Genomic DNA, 13,218 nt, shown 5'->3' with positions numbered 1-13,218 from the left:
ATTTGATTTATATGCTTAAGCTAACACTAGGCTAGCTAACCATGTCCCTCAAGTCCATTCGCTCTCCCCCGATCACCCCCGATCTCCGCCTTTATATGTACCCCCCAGGGATCCCGCGATGGCGCAGCCTCCCAATCAGCTCCAGGCTTCGCTATGGGGAGGATAGGGACTGCGCATGACATCAAACGTCATGTCCGATTGTCGCCATAGCAACGACTGAAGCCAAATGGTGAAGCTGCGGCTCTCGCGGGATCCCAGACGGGTAAATTTTGCCGGCGGCGATTGAGGGGATCAGAGCTGTGCCGGGGGACTTGGGGTCCATAGTTAGCTAGCAAAGTGCTAGCTTAACCATTTAAATCAAATTTTATTTTAAAAAATCCTCCCGCAGACACAGCCTCTGAAACTGCGTACCGCCAGGCAGGTTAACTGAAATTTAACTCGAATGTCTCCCATGTCTTTTGATCACCACTAAGATGTCTATACATCTTGCCTGGAGTCCACGTTTAGTAAAATGAATTGCTTGTTATATTATTTGGAAAGGCACACACTCTATAGCTGGTCTCACAGCTGACAATACATATTCCAGAAAAAATAAAAAAACAAACAATGAGGTAAAAGGAACTGACTTTAGAGCTCTGAGATAGGAAAGCACAGATCTGGGGAAGGCTACAAAAAAACTTCTGCTTCGCTAAAGGTTCCCAAGAGCACTTTGGTCTTCATAATACTCAAATGGAAGAAACCTGGCACAACCTGGTTTCTTCCAAGAGCTAGTTGCCCATTCAAGCTGAGAAATTGAGGGAGAAGGGCCTTAGTAAGAGAGATGACCAACAACCGATGATCACTCTGACTGAGCTTCAGGGATCCTGTGTAAATATAGGACTAAGTTCCAGCAGGATAACCATACCTACAACTCTCCACAGATCTGGGCATTACCTTCTGTGGCAAGATGAAAATCTCTCCTGCATGCAGAACACATGAAAACTTGCTACAGACTCTCAGACTGTAAGAAACAATATTCTCTGGCCTGGTGAAACCATGATTGAACTGTCTGGCCTCAATTCTAAAAGTTATGTCTGGAGGAAACCAAGCACTGCTTATCACCTACGCAATGCCATCCCAACAGTGAAGAAGGTGGTGGCAGAATGATGTTGTGAGGGTGCTTTTCAGCAGCAGGGGCTTTAACATTGGTGGGGGATGAGTCAACTTGATAAAAACCGGTACACAATGCTCAGGACCTTAGATTGGAACAAAGTTTCAGCTTCCAACACATTCCAGAGCACACAGGGGAGACAACACAGGAGTGGCTTATGGACAACTCTGTGAATGTTGTAAAGTGGCCCAGTCAGTGCCCTAATTTGAACCCTGTCAAACATCTCTGAAAAGACCTAAAAATGTCTGTCCACCAACAGTCCCAATCCAAACTGTCTGGAGTTGCAAAAAAAGAAAAAAAGAGTGGTAGAAAATGCCCCAATCCAGGTGTGCAAAGCTTGTTGCCCCTTACTCAAAAATACTCAAGACTGTAACTGCTGCCAAAGATGTTCCTGTTAAAGTGGACCCAAATTAAAAATACAAGATTTCAGAAATACATTTTATTTTCTAAATTATAATAATAAATAGCAGCCTTTTTTCAGCTGCATGATGACAAATATAAAATATTTCACATTTATTGGAGAAACCCCTCCCTTCCTTTCAAATTGCCGGGACAAAATCCGGCAAAATGCGGGAGTAGGTAGTGTCTGGCAATGGAGGAATTGCTAATGGCTGCCACCTGTATAACCCTAGTTATGATAAGAGAAGGGTGAAAAGCATGCACTGAAATGCACATAGGCTTGAAGGAGTGTTTATTTATCTTTGTATGTGTCAGAGTAGTGCAACTAAATATTTTGAATTAAAAAAAATGTTTGGTTTGGGTCCACTTTAAGCAAAGAGTCTGAAGAATAGTTATGTAAATGTGATATTTCAATTTTTTTAATTTTTTTTTAGTAACTGTACTAAATTGTCTACAATTTTGTTTTCCCTTTGTCATTATGGGGTGCTTAGTGTAGATTAACCATTTCAGCCCAGGGTTGTTTTCACCATAAGAACGAGAGGAATTTTCACATTTCAGTGAAATGATCTATACCTTGTTTTTTCCACCACCAATTAGGCTTTCTTTGGGTGGTACATTATGCTAAGAATCATTTTATTCTAAATGCATTTTGCATTTGATAGGAATAATAAGAAAAAAATGGAAAATATTCATTATTTCACACTTTTTGGCCATTATAGTTTTAAAATAAAACGTAAAACTGTGGATAAAATCCACACATTTTATTTGCCCATTTTTCCCAGTTACTGCAACATTTAAATCTTATCCTTAGTACAATGTATGGTGATAGTATTTTGTTTGGTAATAAAGGTGCATTTTTTCACTAATTATACTAATTGTAATTTTACTATTTGGCCACAAGATGTCCTCGCACATTATTTCCTATTGTGTACAATAAGTACGCTAAATAGGAAATAATTTGTGCCTGTGTTACTTCAAAAGTGATGCAGGCATCTCATTGATGCCGGCAATCACGTGGACCTAGAGAGATATTAATGAATGAGGACTTTGTTCCTATTCATTCATCTAATGATCGGCGGGGGGAGCAGTGGAAATGAGCGAGTGGGAGGAAGCGTGGCGGCACGAGCGGTACAAAATCAGAGAATGATCACTGTTTTTGAACAAAAACAGTGATCATTCTCGCTGGACAAGTACGGATTGGCTCAGGGGACTTCTGTCCCCTGCCACCAATCCCCCCTGTTGCTGGGACCATAGCGATCGCCGGCTGCCGCCAGCACGTTCGCGCACACAGCCCCGCAGACTGCATAGACGTGAGTCTCACGTCCCTGCGGCAACAGCAGCACCTGCCACATGCGTGAGACTCACGTACGTGCGACGGTAATGGTTAATGAGGGTAAAAAAGAATACATATGATTGTAGCATCGGGCTGAAACATAACAAAACTGAAAATATTGAACGGAGTCTGAATACAGTCTGAAGTCACTGTATATAAACATCCCAATAAGTATTTTTGGTAAATTAAAATCATAAGAGAATGTTTAGAAAACATTCATATGCAATGGAGCACAACTAACAAATATATGTAAATATAGTGTATACATATGTGAAGGGGGTTCTCAGTAAATACCAGGAGGTACTTAGTACATTCTGTAATAATGTTGAGAAACACTATTCTATGGTATGCGCAGACCAGACATCTCCACCACACTCGAGGGCTACATTAGTTACCATTCTTATTTGTTTTAGCAAAGATTTATTAACTGCAAACTTCTGGGCTGATTTCCATATCCTAATATACTCCTAAAATATACATAAAGGGCTTGATGGAGCCTGAAACGCACTAATGTCATGACACTAATGTGGGCTCTTAAAGAGACACTGAAGCGAAAAAATAAATTATGATATAATCAATTGGTTGTGTAATACGGATAATTACTAGAATTTTAGTAGCAAAGAAAATATTCTAATATTTTTATTTTCAGTTATATAGTATTTTTTATAACATTGCATCATTCTCTAATATTTGCAGTTTAGACACTACTCAGCAATCTAAATGGGTTCAAAAGTTCACTAGCCTGCTCTGCAAAATCTTCCCTGCAGAGGGAAAAAAAGATACAATGGCCTCAATTCACTAAGCTTATCTCCTGTCTTTAATAACATTTCTATAGTTATCACCATGGTGACGAGGCATGTCGTATTCAGGAAACATTTTACCTCAGGCAAACCTAAAATTAACTCTTCTGTCTTGAAATTAACTCTTCAATCCTTAAAATAACTCCAGAGTTAAAGACAGGCTGTTTATTAACTGTGTGTGAAAATAACTACAGAGGAGGTAAATTAACCACTTGAGGACTGCAGGGCTAAACCCCCCTAGTGACCAGGCAATTTTTAGCTAAATTGGCCACTGCAGCTTTAAGGCCAAGCTGCAGGGCCACACAACTCAGCACACAAGTGATCCCCCCCCCCCTTTTCTCCCCACCAACAGAGCTCTCTGTTGGTGGGGTCTGATCGCTCCCCCATGTTTATTTATTTTTTTATAAATATTATTGTTTTGATTTGTTTACAAAAAAACCCTGTTACTTTAAATTTCTACCCTCCCTCCCTCCCCACAGCCAGCCAATTATGGCGATCGGCTGTCATAGGCTTCTGCCTATGAGAGCCGATCGCTCTCTTGTCCCCCATGGGGACAGCCGTGTCACACGGCTGTCCCCAGTGCAGCGCTGCTGCTCATCGCAGCGCTGCACCAAGTAAATAGACGGCGTGATCGCCGTCTAACAGTCTCCCGAGTGGCAATAGCCGCTCGGAGACTGAAGGCGGGGCGGAGCTCCGCCCTACGAGCATGAGATGCGCGCGCACCATGCACGCGATCTCATGCAAAACAGAGCCCCAGGACTTTACGCCAATTGGCGTTAGGCGGTCCTGGGGCTGCCGCCGCGGCCACGCCTACTGGCGTGACGCGGGCGGCAGGAGGTTAACTACAGAGGAGGTAATTTAAGGAATGAAGAGATAAGATAACTCTCTCACTGCGTTATCTCTTGCCTTATTTTCTCCAGCATGATCTTAGTGAATTGAGGCCAATGGCCTGAATTCACTAAGCTTATCTCCTGTCTTTAATAACTCTTCTAGAGTTGTTACCATGGTGATAAGGCATGTAGTATTCAGGAAACATTTTACCTCAGGCAAACCTAAAGTTAACTCTTCTGTCTTTAAGTTAACTCTTTAATCCTTAAAATAACTCCAGAGTTAAAGACGGGCCCATATGCAATTCACTTTTTCACCTGAGTTTTCTCCTTGGTGATAATTTTAAACATGGCAATAAAATGTCTTTTTAGCCACCAGCAAGCAAGAAAATACTCAAAATAATTTTAATAGTACTTTCTCACCTACTTTTTGGTACTTTTTAAGTTGAAAAGTGTTGGAAAGTTATTTTAAATTGAAGATGAAAAATTATCTCCTAGGAGAAAACTCAGGTGAAAAAGGGAATTGCATATGGCCCAGGCTGTTCATTAACTGCGTGTGAAAATAACTACAGAGGAGGTAAATTAACTACAGAAGAGGTAACGTAAGGAATGAAGAGATAAGATAACTCTCTTACTAGTGGAGGTAAGTTTTCTTTTGCCTTATTATCTCCAGCATGATCTTAGTGAATTGAGGCCATTGTCTTTTAAAGCTTATTATCTCAAATGTCTGGCAGAGTTCTCTGCGACTTTGAAAGTCGTGGAGCTCAATGGCTAATTTGCATAGATAACAACTGGAGTTTCTTAGATCTTCCTTTACTGGAAACAATATAAAGCCATATCTACACGATACGATTCTTTGTACGATTCGATTACGATTCTATTTACGATCCGATTAAATCCAACATGTCCGATTTGATTCGATTCAATTCGATTTGCCATTGTTTTGCAATGGCAAATCGAATTGAATCGAATCCCAATCGTGTAGATTGGGCTTTAAGCCCAATCTACACGATACAATTCTTTGTGCGATTCAATTACGATGCTATTTACGATCCGATTAAATCCGACATGTCCGATCGGGATTCGATTCAATTCGATTTGCCATTGCAAAACAATGGCAAATCGAATTGAATCGAATCGGACATGTCGGATTTAATCGGATCGTAAATAGAATCGTAATCAAATTGCACAAAGAATTGTATCGTGTAGATGGGGCTTTAGACTTGTGTCTCCGTTTTTGTTTTTTTTTTGCTTCAGTGTCTCTGTGTATTGCAACAGATTGCATTTATTTCTCTTTGGAGGATTGTAGCTGGGAATACTGTATAAGGAGACACAGGTGTCTTTTTATTTAGAGTTTTGACCAAATTGGTGGCTGTATTTTACATACTGACACATTTGGAAGAATAGAAGGAGTATACTTTATCCTCATCATATATCTGTAGTGATTAATGTGGACATGTTGTATAGTTAGTAAGTTATTCTTATCTTAGACGACAGGTAATATTAGCAAAAAACATTAACAGTATACAGATGACTTAAGCTGCAAAGTATTGCATCACTGAAATTCCTATGTACATCTCCCCTGCTAGCATTTCCTATAACAGCTGCTAACAGTCATATGCAAATATTTGAAATACATCTTGTTAAAGGACCACTATTACAAAAAATGTGAAAATGTAAAATATACGTAAATACATACAAATAAGAAGTACCAGTACATGTCTCCCCCAAAAATGAGCCATAAATTGCTTTTCTCCTGTGTTGCTGTCACTTACAGAAGGTAGTAGAAATCTGACAGAACTGACAGGTTTTGGGCTAGTCTATCTCTTCATGGGGGATTCTCAGCATGACCTTTATTCTTTATAAAGACACTAACTGAAAAGGGTTTATATAAATATGCTGGCCAGCCTCCCTGCCTACTGTACACTTTTTTTGACAGTTGGACTGAGCAACTGCCATTCACTAAGTTTCTTGCCTTATAATTGGGGTTGGGACCATCAGTTGCCTTGTGGAGAAGTCAGGTGGATACACAGCTGATAGTCCTACTGAACAGACTGTTAGAATTTGTATTAAGGCAAGAAAAAAACAGCTAAGTAAAGAAAAACGAGTGGCCATCATTACTTTAAAAAATTAAGGTCAGTCAGTCCGAAAAAATTGGGAAAACTTTGAAAGTGTCCCCATGTGCAGTCTCAAAAACCATCAAACGCTACAAAGAAACTGGCTCACATGCAGACTGCCCCAGGAAAGGAAGACCAAGAGTCACCTCTGCTGCAGTGGATAAGTTCATCCGAGTCACCAGCCTCAGAAATCGCAGGTTAACAGCAGCTCAGATTAGAGTCCAGGTCAATGCCACACAGAATTCTAGCAGCAGACACATCTCTAGAACAACTGTTAAGAGGAGACTGTGTGAATCAGGCCTTCATGGTAGAACATCTGCTAGGAAACCACTGCTAAGGACAGACAACAAGCAGAAGAGACTTGTTTGGGCTAAAGAACACAAAGAATGGACATTAGACCAGTGGAAATCTGTGCTTTGGTCTGATGAGTCCAAATTTGAGATTTTTGGTTCCAACCACCGTGTCTTTGTGCGATGCAGAAAAGGTCTCTACATGCCTGGTTCCCACCGTGAAGCATGGAGGAGGAGGTGTGATGGTGTGGGGGTACTTTGCTGGTGACACTGTTGGGGATTTATTCAAAATTGAAGGATACTGAACCAGCATGGCTACCACAGCATCTTGCAGCGGCATTCTATTCCATCCGGTTTGCGTTTAGTTGGACCATCATTTATTTTTCAACAGGACAATGACCCTAAACACACCTCCAGGCAATGTAATGGCTATTTGACCAGGTAGGAGAGTGATGGGGTGCTGCACCAGATGACCTGGCCTAAACAGTCACCAGACCTGAACCCAGTCGAGATGGTTTGGGGTGAGCTGGACTGCAGAGTGAAGGCAAAAGGGCCAACAAGTGCTAAGCATCTCTGGGAACTCCTTCAAGACTGTTGGAAGACCATTTCAGGTGACTACCTCTTGAAGCTCATCAAGAGATTGCCAAGAGTGTGCAAAGCAGTAATCAAAGCAAAAGGTTACTACTTTGAAGAACCTAGAATATTACATATTTTCAGTTGTTTCACACTTTTTGGTTATGTACTATACTTCCACATGTGTTAATTCATAGGGCCTGATTCACAAAGCGGTGCTAACAGTTAGCACGCTGGTGAAAAGCCCTTTATCACGCCTAAACACAGTTTAGGCATGATAAGTTTAGGTGTGATAAGTTTAGGCATGATAAATTTAAGCACCAACTGCGTTAGCACCGCAGTGCACAGCTGATCAAAAGTTTTGCGCTAGCAAAGTCTGGTGCACTTTGCATAGAGTTTAATGGCGCTGCTTTGCGTGCGGGACTTTGCACGCTATCTACACTTATCTAAACTTAGCATGCCTAAACTTATCACACCTAAACTGGCTTTTCACCAGCGTGGTGCAATAGTTATCACGCCTAAAGTCTCTAACTGAGTTAGCACCGCTTTGTGAATTGAGCCCATAGTTTGGATGCCTTCAGTGTGAATCTACAATGTTCATAGTCATGAATATAAAGAAAACTCTTTGAATGAGAAGGTGTGTCCAAACTTTTATTCTGTACTGTAAGTGCTATGCAAAATCAAAATGTTTCCTGTGTAATCCTGTGAAAAGTTTGCATATCTATTTATATATCATCCAAATTAAAAAAAAAGTAACCAAGGATAGAACTTCACTCTAATGAGTGGCTGATACCCCCTTTCCCATGAGAAATCTTTACCTTTTCTCAAATAGCTCATCAGGGGGGTTTATATGGCTGATATTGGGGTGAAACCCCTCCCACAGTGTGATGTCATGACCATGGTCCTGACAGTTTGCTGTCTGTGAACCTTGTTGCATTGTGGGAAAAAACATATATATATATTTTTTCAAATATACTGTACAGTACATGTTTTTTTTGTCATGCCTGGATCTTAATGCAGATTGCTATTAAAGATGTGGAAGTTTTAATTATATTAGTGTGTTGCTCCTGGAAATATTTTTCTTTTTGAGTACAATAAATCTGGCAAGATTACCTGCATGCTTGTTTCTGGTATTATTCAGACATTACTGCAGCAAAACATATCAGCAGTATGCCAGGCAACTGGTAAAATACATATGGCAGTCTCCCTATGCCACTCACTCCAGCTGTCATTTAAGCACCTACAGCCAGCCTACCATCGGTAGACATATTGCATAGAAACGCCTGCAGAACCTGTAATGTAGCTGGACCTGTTTCAGATGACAAATCGCAGTTGAAGGTATGTCAATGCAGCAGTAACTAAAGTTTCTCCAATCATTGCAAGATGATATTGCCATAAAAAACACATACCAAATAGGCAATCACAGAACAATGATCAAATGGGCCAAGTTGGCCAAATGCCCTTTGTTCCTTTTCATTTAGCTGCTGCTTAAATCATTTTGTAATGGTGTTTTATAAAAACAATTAAGGCATGTTCCAAAATTAACACAAAAACTGAGAAATCTATTTTACCTCATACTGCCTTTGTCTTATCTCATTTGTCACTGTCAAGCAATTCCTTTCTGTCAAGAGACACAAAGATGGAAAGTTATCTGCACACTATTCATACAGCTTTTGGCAGCAACTGTTGGAAAAGTCCTCTGCTGTTTCTGATTAGTGAAGCCTCCCTGTCATACTAATCAGAGTTTTCTTGGTCAGTGTATTAACTCTGCAGGCTACAGAATGTGAAAAAGAAAATAGCAGTAAATGACTTGCCCGTTAGATTCCCAGGAGAATGTCATACATTGCGAGGATCATTTATGAAAACTAGTGTAATAAACATATTGCTGTGTTTTTATAGGATTATTCCTCTCAAGAAAATTACAGCTTTGTGCAGATCTGACTCCTCCTCCGCAAGTCTGAATCCTCCTCAGCTACTTATGTCTCTCAGGCATTGTGACAGGGATTGTGCAGCTTGGTACCCAGGTCTTTTAAGGCAGAGGAGCAGGAGGGGACTGCATAAATGGCAGTGAAAGTGAGTAGCTGTGCAAAATCTTTGGAAAGACAGAGTGTTTCATATGTTCAGCGCAAGTTCTGTCAATTTGAGATCCTGACAATTTTGGCCGGATTGGATATCTCATGCCAACAAGTGCTACGGACCTCTGCTGGCAATCTGCTCTTATGCCTTGTACATACATGCTATAGGTGTCAGACAAAACTACTGTGAAGTGAAAATAGACTGATAAGATAAACAATTGCATCTGTAGTCCTACTTGTAAAGGCTTGTACACATGTGCAACTTTTCTGACCAACTATTGTCTGAAGTTGGTCTGTTGGACAATAGTTGGGCGCGTGTATGCATGACAAATGACTAGACAAGCGACTGATAACAGGCAGTTTACCCAATCAAATTGGGCGGATCAACTCATATGACTGTGGGGCTGCTATCGTGCAATTGAACACGTAGGTACAAGTCGTTTGCACTTGCAATTGCTCGGTCATGTCATTGGTTGACTGAGCACTTTTGTTGAAGTTAAATAGAATTTTCCTTAAATCATATAATCGTATTGTGTGCTTAAGTGTATCTGAAGCCAGACTGAAAAAGTTCGATACTTACCCCGGTAGGGGGAAGCCTTTGGATATCTAGACCAGACGTGTCAAACTCAAATAGACGGAGGGCCGAAATGAAAAACTTAGACCAGGTCGAGGGCCAACAGTCAAATCCCCCCCCCCATTTGGAATGATCGTATGGCACACAACAATATTCTTTTCATGCTATAACCGCGATGGGGGGGGGGGACCCTCGGTATAGGTAGGTACCCCTGTATAGGAAGCCAGGTATAGGTGCCTCCAGTATAGATAGCCAGGTATAGGTGGCCTCAGTATAGGTTAGCCAGGTAGGTGCCCCCATTATAGTTAGACAGACTTATGTGCACCCAGTATAGGTTAGCTAGGTAGGTGCCTCCAGTATAGACAGGCTTAGGTGCTCCCAGTATAGTTAGACAGGCTTAGGTGCACCCAGTATAGGTTAGCTAGGTAGGTGCCCTCAATATAGGTTAGCTAGGTAGGTGCCCCCAGTATAGTTAGGCAGGCTTAGGTGCACCCAGTATAGGTTAGCTAGGTTGGTACCTCCAATATAGAAAGGCTTAGGTGTTCCCAATATAGGTTAGCTAGTTAGGTGCCCCCAGTATAGACACACTTAGGCACACTCAGTATAGGTTAGCTAGATAGTTGCCCCCAGTATAGTTAGACAGGCTTAGGTTCACTCAGTATAGGTTAGCTAGATAGATGGACGTGGGCGGGCCAACTTTTAAACTGCCTCAGGCCAAAATTAATGTTAATTTAAAATGCAGTGGTGGACCAAGTTTGGCCCGTGGGCCAAAGTTTGACATGTGGTCTAGACACTGCCCCAGCCTTCCTACACCCCTGTGTTCCTGCCCTCAAACCCTTTTACAATATTCCACATTAATGTTGAATATTGCTCGTGGTCATACTCCCTTCTGTGTACAAGCGCGCCCGCAGTGTGCAGGCACAAAGTATGGCCTGAACAGTAGCATAAAGCCGATTGTGCATGTTTTTTTCCTCCGTGCTAATGTGGAAACGACAACCCCACTGATGCCTGTGCATTTTGGCTACATTCATAATAGAATATTCCTGGAAATACCTATATATGATCGTGAGAAAACACATCTTCTCCAAATGCAGTGAAGTCAATAAACATGACAAAAACTATTTTTCACCAAATATGGGCACAATAATATTTTTCCAAATACACTGAAGTCAATAGGGATAAGACAATGCATTATATTGTTGCAAACATTATTTACCTCTGGATACTTGCTTTTTGGCAAAAATGTGAGCTCATCCATCCAGCTGAATGCAGTGCATCAGCGGAATATTTCGAGGTAGTCTCTTTTTCTGTTGTGTTGTCCAGCTTTAATTACCAGACAACAGAAAACGCCAAGCTGCCAGTCAATGCATACCCAAATAGAGGAAAGATGTATAAAAATGTCTCATCTTACACTCTGAAAATAAATAAACACAAAATGAAATGTTACAGTTTATAAGAAAAAATCAGAGTAGAAAAAGACAAATGTTAAATTGAAGATTTCATTTTGTGAATGATGATCTTGGATCCAAATATTTACGTGTTTTAATGTATCTATACATTTGAATCTGTAAGCTTGAAGAATAACAGAATATGTTATTTCCAGTAAGGCTTTCATTGTAATAAATGTAAGTCTAAACTTGTGGAAGCACAGAACAGTGAGTTTGCATTACTTTCCTGGAACTCTGCAATGAGTCAGATATGACTGTCCGTGAAGAAGCTAATGATAAGCATCCTTACATGTTATATGTGGTATGGGAAATCTTCCCAGCTCCAGTTCAGCACCACACACAGGAGGAGGGAACAGAGTCAGGAAAACTTCCTGAACTGTCAAAGCAACGTGGGTTAGTGATACACAGGCATTTTGCAGTGGATTCATTCTAAGAAAGGTTCTTCAGTGACAGTGCAAGGTCCAACCTTGAGCAGCAAACATTCTTTCATTGGACAAGGAAGAATACAAAGATGCATGTGGTTCAGGTGCTGATAAAACACTGGCTGTTGTTAACCCAGGTGAACCTAGCAATGGGAACTCATCTCAATGGGCTTGATATCCCTGACAATCGTCACCACAAGGTCCAGCATGGACACTGCACCTACACCTTTCTTCTGCCGGAAATAGACAACTGTCACCCACCTCCACCTGACTACCAGGTATCCAACGCCTTACAGAGGGATGCGCCCGCGCATGCTGACCTTCACTGGCCCAACAAGAAGATAGAGGCATTGGAAAGCATCATGGAGAACAATACACTGTGGCTACAAAAGGTAATCATCTAAAATGATGTATAAATATTTACTTTACTGACAGTTTTAAACTTTTTAGCAGATTTTACTAAGTAATTAATACTTATTGGGGCTGGTGCTATGAAACTGAGTGAGACATATTTGACTTTTGAAAGGTAGAGGGAGGGTTGGTGTGAGGATAAGGTTGGGTTTTGTGATAGTAAAGTATTGGTAAAAATTACAGATATTCTACTATTGTATTACCCATTCATTACCCAATAGCAGAATATCAGTAATTTTACCAATATTCTACTAGCGGCTTTCCCGGTGCCCAGATTACAGCAGTGCCCTTTTCAGATCTATGCATGATTAGAACCTCTGTCAATTTTCTTTTAACTGCTGTTTATGAGGAGAACCCACTTATAGCTGTGGCCTTCAAAGGGTTCCTAGTTCAAATACACTTTAAGCTGAAGTGTCACAAACAGATTTTTGCTAGACAGTTCTCTTTACACCCTCTCCATATATTGAATTGCAATACATCCATATTCTCATAGCCTGCAGAGTAACTGGTTAAATGCTGATCATATGGAAACCAGGAAATGCAAGCATGAGTATTTCTGCTTGCCTGGGATGTAAATTTAAAGGGGCACTACAGCAAAAAACTGTAAAATTTAAAATATGTGCAAACATATACAAATAAGAAGTACATTTTTTCCAGAGTAAGATGAGCCATAAATTAATTTTCTCCTATGTTGCTGTCACTTACAGTAGGTAGTAGACATCTGACAGAAGTGACAGGTTTTGGACTAGTCCATCTCTTTATAGGGGATTCTCCGGGATATATTTATTTTCAAAAGCAC

General features: G+C 40.8%; 1 protein-coding gene and 1 long non-coding RNA gene across 7 annotated transcripts in view; one reads left to right on the top strand and one right to left on the bottom strand.

Annotated features, from left to right (window-relative positions):
• The window catches only part of LOC137546519 (uncharacterized), a 100,461-nt gene that overhangs the window by 19,451 nt on the left and 67,792 nt on the right, over nt 1–13,218 (bottom strand). For both annotated transcript variants that reach the window (XR_011026274.1, XR_011026275.1), the window contains exon 2: nt 11,355–11,552. This is a non-coding gene — a long non-coding RNA (uncharacterized lncRNA). The remainder of the gene's footprint in view (nt 1–11,354; nt 11,553–13,218) is intronic.
• LOC137546516 (angiopoietin-2-like) overlaps nt 1–13,218 on the top strand; it is a 142,964-nt gene that overhangs the window by 68,019 nt on the left and 61,727 nt on the right. The window lies entirely within an intron of this gene.

The sequence above is a fragment of the Hyperolius riggenbachi genome, chromosome 2 (assembly GCF_040937935.1).
Source record: "Hyperolius riggenbachi isolate aHypRig1 chromosome 2, aHypRig1.pri, whole genome shotgun sequence".
In the NCBI taxonomy this organism is placed as follows: Eukaryota; Metazoa; Chordata; class Amphibia; order Anura; family Hyperoliidae; genus Hyperolius; species Hyperolius riggenbachi.
Note: the sequence above shows the minus strand (reverse complement) of the source record. Positions and strands in the feature narration are given on the sequence as shown.